Source organism: Emydura macquarii, unplaced genomic scaffold, assembly GCF_026122565.2.
Source record: "Emydura macquarii macquarii isolate MOO-44397 ecotype Brisbane River unplaced genomic scaffold, CSIRO-AGI_Emac_v2 contig_1305, whole genome shotgun sequence".
NCBI classification, from domain to species: domain Eukaryota; kingdom Metazoa; phylum Chordata; order Testudines; family Chelidae; genus Emydura; species Emydura macquarii.
The window spans coordinates 619,870-625,666 of record NW_027131442.1 but is presented as its reverse complement, the minus strand read 5'-3'; the positions used below and the strand labels follow the sequence as shown (position 1 = coordinate 625,666).

Genomic DNA, 5,797 nt, shown 5'->3' with positions numbered 1-5,797 from the left:
CAATATCTGAGCTCAAAGGCGTCAGAAGGGAGGGCTGTTTAGCTAGTTCCCATTATACTACTGATGACTGAAGGTGACAAGGAGCCTTACCATGTATGATTTAAAAAAATCGCCCACACAAACACTCCTTATGCACTGAAAGCAACGCACATGCATTTCTCTCTAGCACTGGCAGCATACAGCCGCTTTCCATAGGACGAGTCATATACAGTTACAGAGCTGCAGGTCACCTTTGATGGAGGCTAATGGACTTTGATTGTTCAGCTATACACAGGGCAGAGATAAGCTATCCAAGTGATATCACCCATGTAAACACACATGAGATTACACACTTACAAGAACACTGACAAGAACAACAAAACAGATTTGAACTGCCTGGGCCTTTAGTCACGGCTGCATGTTCCACTCTGGATTTTCATTTTAATGCCATCGATAGCGGAATCAGCTCTTTTTGTGCCCAGTGACCGGTTCTTATTCACCATGGCCTTTTCTACGATGAGGTGTTGACAGTGCCTTTGCATTGGCACTTGCAAAGCTCTGCTGGTGTTAGCAGTGGTGGGAATGCTAAAACAGACCAGTTCCCACCATTTTTACAGCCACGTCCTCTAACTCCGTTCAAAGTGATACCACGAATAAGCTGTTGAAACCACAGCAATCTGCCATGCGCTGCACGCAGTGGAAGATATTGGCCTAAACCTACTCCCACTGTAGTCAATGAGAGGTTTGTCTCCGACGTCACGGGTTCTCTGTCTGTTCTATTCATTGTTCATACAGCTGAAATGCCACAAACAGGTCTATTAGATGGGTGCTAAATAAATTGAGATATATACATACTAAATATATCTCAGGAAAATTCTAACTGTGTGCTACAGGTAAAAGAAAAGGTTGAAAGTAGAACCCAAATATTATGTGAAAATATGATTTATTATATATATATTACAATATGTTATTATTATGGTGTACATTACACTGGACTAAGTTGTGGTATGGTCTGATTCTGAGCTAGGCTACAACAATGGGAATCTGGAATAAGTCTACTGAAATTATCGGCATTCCTCTGGAGTTATACCAGGGTAACAGACATGAGAGTCCGGCCCATGGTATCTGGAATATATGTAGACCAACACTGGGAAATTACTTAAAGAGAATTTTGGAGTGGTGGCCAACAAGTGAAATGGAACACATTCATTTTCTTCTAGAGTCATATTAAAAAGAGTTCATAATACACAGATCCAGACCAGCTGAGTATCTGGCTCTCTGTGTTCCATTTCCAGAAGGAAAGACATGGCAACAACATTAATTGCATGTACTCTGAACATACTGTCCTGGGTGCTTAAAAGCTCCAGGGAGCAAATCTCAAAGTCATCAGAGTCCAGTTTAAGCTCCACTACCCCAGGCAGCAGCTAGAAAATTATTAAGGGAAACGCCGGTGTGGTTAGCAAGCTGGAAAAGGTTAGACCTTAGTTTGATTTTAGGGTTCTGACCAGATACTGCTTATATTCTTCTCACCTCATTATAAGTGATGGGAGGAAAATTGAAGAGATACCATCAAGTCATGGGCAAAGAGGTCAGTTTCAGACCATTTCTGCCTTTCATTGAAATGACAGTGTGCCATTCATGGGAAGGGGAGGAAGGAATTATCCTGAAAGGAGAAATTTTAACTTTTCTGCACATATTTCCTGATCAAAAGAAGGGAAAAGTATTACCAAGGGAGAGTGACAGAGAAAGGGAGAGACAAATAGCATGAACGGGAAGGGTGAAACTCCACCATCGATTCAGGGTATAGCTACACTACAGCGGCACAATTACGGTGTTGTAGCGCAATGGTGTGGATGTTTCTACATCAACAGAAGGGATTTTCCATCAATCTAAATTCTTTTGTTGACCTTGCCATGTCTACATTGGGGGTTAAGTTGACCTAACTATGTCACATAAGATGTGAAATGTTTTCCAGCTCTGTGCGACGTAGTTACGTTGATCTAACTTTTAAGTGTAAACCAGGCCTCAGAGAAGCCACTGATGAAAAAGACCAATTGGGAAATCTAGTCCTATCTCCCTGCCAGTGCAGCAGAATCCCCTACTGGTTTTTTTGTTCAGTCTAGTTATAAATATTCCAACTTTCTCAATTTCCCAGTAGAGATTATTCTATAATCTGATAGAGCTCAGTGTGAGGCTGATATAATTCATCATTTCATCATTGCTTAGTCAAGCTAGACAGATTTTCTCCTTGTAGGTTTTCCCCATATGTCAGTCCTTTCAGCTTCTTGATCATTTTTGTTGTTATTCTCTGAGCAACCTTCCATATGTCTATGCCTTCCTGTTGAGGAGGTATTTCCACTGAAAACAATATTCTTGGATCACAGAAGATGCGAGGAGGAAGACTACAACCTCCTTGCATTTTGACATGGTGACTTTGCATTAGAACTGGTCAACAGTTTTTGTTAAATATATATATTTTTTCTTTTTAAAGGAATATGAGCCTTTTTTGTCTAAACAGATTTTTTTCACAGGAAATGTCCAATTTTGATTTTTTTTGAGGTTTCAAGGACAAACCTCAAAGTTCTAAGGGGGAAAAGGATTTCCCAACTAGCTCTGCTTTGCACATCCAGCCCAAAACTATGTTGTCATTTTTGTGGCCATATCAAATTGTAAATTCATATTTTTCATCCTGTTTCTATTTCAGACATATTTAATTCCCTCTGACAGTGTTTATAACTAAACCAATGTTTAAATTAATATGGAGAGAAAGATTTCATTAGCACTTGCTCAAACTTTTTACTAACATCCAAATACAACTTTCTTTATATCCAATAAGTCTCTAGTTCTACAATAATTTCTCCAGAGCAGGACCTTGCAGCCTACTGAGGTTATGTGTTAAAGGTCCTTTTATATGAACTGGGGACTAATTTTATAACTATATAAAAAAAGTAAGCCAGTTTGTCCAGCAAGATCTGTTTCTTCATTTAGTAGACCTTGAAGGATGCAAGAGCTAAGAGGAACATTTTTTGGAAAAATTAATTCTATATTTTTTGGGCTAATTACAATATAAAAAAATCATCTGAGTAAGAAATGAATTCAGGAAATTAAGGTTTCTAGTTCCTGTAATTTCTTCAGCTAACATGATGATGATTCACCTTATTTATTCTAATGTATTTAATGAAATGTATTCGTTTGTAAGAATACATAGAAATGACCTGGGCAAATTGCACTGAAGCAACAGAGTTCATTTTCTCGGGATTCACAGATCGTCCAGAGTTTCAGATCACCCTTTTTGTGGTGTTTCTAGTGATCTATGCTGTCATCGTAGTGGGGAATCTTGGGATGATTGGGTTAATCAGGCTTGATTCCCAGCTGCAGACTCCTATGTATTTTTTCCTCAGTAATTTGGCTTTTGTAGATTTCTGTTATTCCACATTCAACACTCCCAAGTTGTTAGCTGACCTGATAGCGGAGAGGAAAGCCATATCTTATACTGCATGTGTGTCTCAAGTCTTCATTGCCTGTTTCTTTGGGGTTACTGAGTGTTTCCTTCTGGCAGTGATAGTGTATGACTGGTATATGGCTACGTGTAACCCTCTGCTCTATACAGCTGTCGTGTCCCCGAGACTCTGTGTCCAGCTGGTGACTGGGTCGTTCCTAGCTGGGTTTGTAAATGGAATGATCCAAACAATTACCACATTATAATTATCCTTCTGTGGCCCCAATGTCATTGACTTGTTCTTCTGTGACATCTCCCCACTGTTATCACTCTCCTGCTCTGATAACAGCATCTATCGCATGATTCTTCTGGCTGTGGCTTGTTTGACTGGGGTGTTCACGGCCTAATTATCCTCATCTCCTATATTTTGAACCTCTCCACCGTCCTGAAGATCTGCTCCACCAAGTGGAGGCACAAAGTGTTCAACATCTGCAACTCCCATGTGACAGTCATCACCATATTCTACGGCAGCGCTCTGTTTATCTATATGCAGCCCAACACAAAACCTACACGGGCTCAGGACAAAGTGATCTCACTGTTCTACACAGTGGTGACCCCCATGTTGAACCCCCTGATCTACTGCCTGAGGAACAAGGAGGTGAAAAATGCTTTGAACAGGTTTATAGAAATGAATTTTTTCCCTCAAGGGAGATAATATTGTGAGCAAATGGTGAAAGTGAATCCCTGTATTTGTGTGAAAACAGAAGTGAATCCTAGGCATAACCAGAATAGAAATAATAAATGATCATCCGAAATAGTAATTTCCTATCCCCTGTTAAGCTATGTGGCACTTTTTGAAGTAATGCAGAGAAACTTGTTGAAGTGAATCCATTATGCAAGGGAGTTTGAAGCACTTGACAAATGGCTCTTTTTTAAAACATTTTCACTGGTTTTAATGCATTTCCTCAGGTCCCTCTAGTTGAATGTTGATAACACGTGGAACCCTAGATTGAGATTTTCAAAGAAGGGCTGGGGTTTTAGCCACACCTCACACCAGTGCCATCAGTCAGTCTCTGGTGGCTGTGTCTAGAGAGCTTTCTACATGCCCTGGTCTACAGGGTTACAAACCATGCCAGCTTCCCTATGGACAGGCGGACCCACCAAAGATTCGAGGCCAGGGAGAATTCCCATATGCACTGGGCATTGCAGGTAGCACACACATCCCTCTGATAGGTCCAAGGGATCACAGCGTAGCCTAGAGAAAGTGGGAAGATTCCTATTCCATGAACATGAGTATGTAATGCAGAGAAGGTGTTTTGTGTTTGTCCTGACTAGATAACTAGGAACTTGTTGCACCACCTATATTTTGAGGTTGTCTATCAGAACATTTATCTGATAGACAACCTGAGTCCAGAGCCTCTGCTTTATGTGGGCAGAAAAGGCTCATGAACATCACCCACTAGCTCATTCTGAAAGGGACCAATTTCTGTAATGCTGGTTTCAGTATTTTGGTTTGCGTATATGTAACCCTTCTGCCAGACCGCGTCGGCAGCAGCAAGGGCCGGGTTCTATATCTAGGGGTCCCTCTCAATGATACAACACCAAACTGGCTCGAGCCCCCACCCAGTCACCTGGGAAATTACACCTATTCCCTGGGCGCCCCCAAAGGGCAATACTTCCCCTCTCGCAAGCACAGAGTCTGAGTGTAGAAAGAAACCTTTTAATAGCAAAAGAGAGGTAACACAGCACTGGTTTGGGGAACAGTGCAAACAGAGTTCATGAACTCAATGAACCAAACCCCTCCCAGAGTACGGGGCGTGTCCTTCGCCTCTCCCTTCCTTCTTCCCCCTGTATTGACCAGCGTCGGTTGCAATGTCCACCTCGTGGGGTTGGCTTCACCCCCTATGCCGCTCCTGTCCGACATGGGCTTGACCAGGCCCCCTCTGCTGCTGTCTCCTGCCGCCTTCAGGCCTCGCTGAGTCCCCGACCGCTGGCAGCGACCACGCCTGTTTCCCACCGACCGCTGGCTCCGACCGCACCGGGTTCCCGCTGACTGCACTGGGCTGGCACCGACTGTGCCAACCCCTCTGCCAATCGCTGACCCAGCTGGCACTGACTGTGCCAGCCTCTCCGCTGACTGCACCAGCACCGATTGTGCCGGCCTCTCCACCAACCGCATCAGGCTGGCACCGACTGTGCCAGCCTTTCACCAGAGTAGCCTGGTGCTCACTCAGCTCTGTTAGTTGTCAGGCAAGGTTTCCCAGATCCTCTACTGGTTCAGCTCTTAGTGATTTCAGCTCATGGGTAAACCTTCTGCTGACATACAGGCAATGTCCCTGCTTTCAAGAAACAAAAGACTCCAAGATGAGTCATTGATTC

At 43.0% G+C, this 5,797-nt stretch overlaps 1 pseudogene; it reads left to right on the top strand.

The window, feature by feature from the left end:
* The first annotated feature begins 418 nt into the window (after positions 1 to 418).
* Positions 419 to 4,133, top strand: LOC137154850 (olfactory receptor 5J3-like; annotated as a pseudogene).
* Positions 4,134 to 5,797: the final 1,664 nt, after the last annotated feature.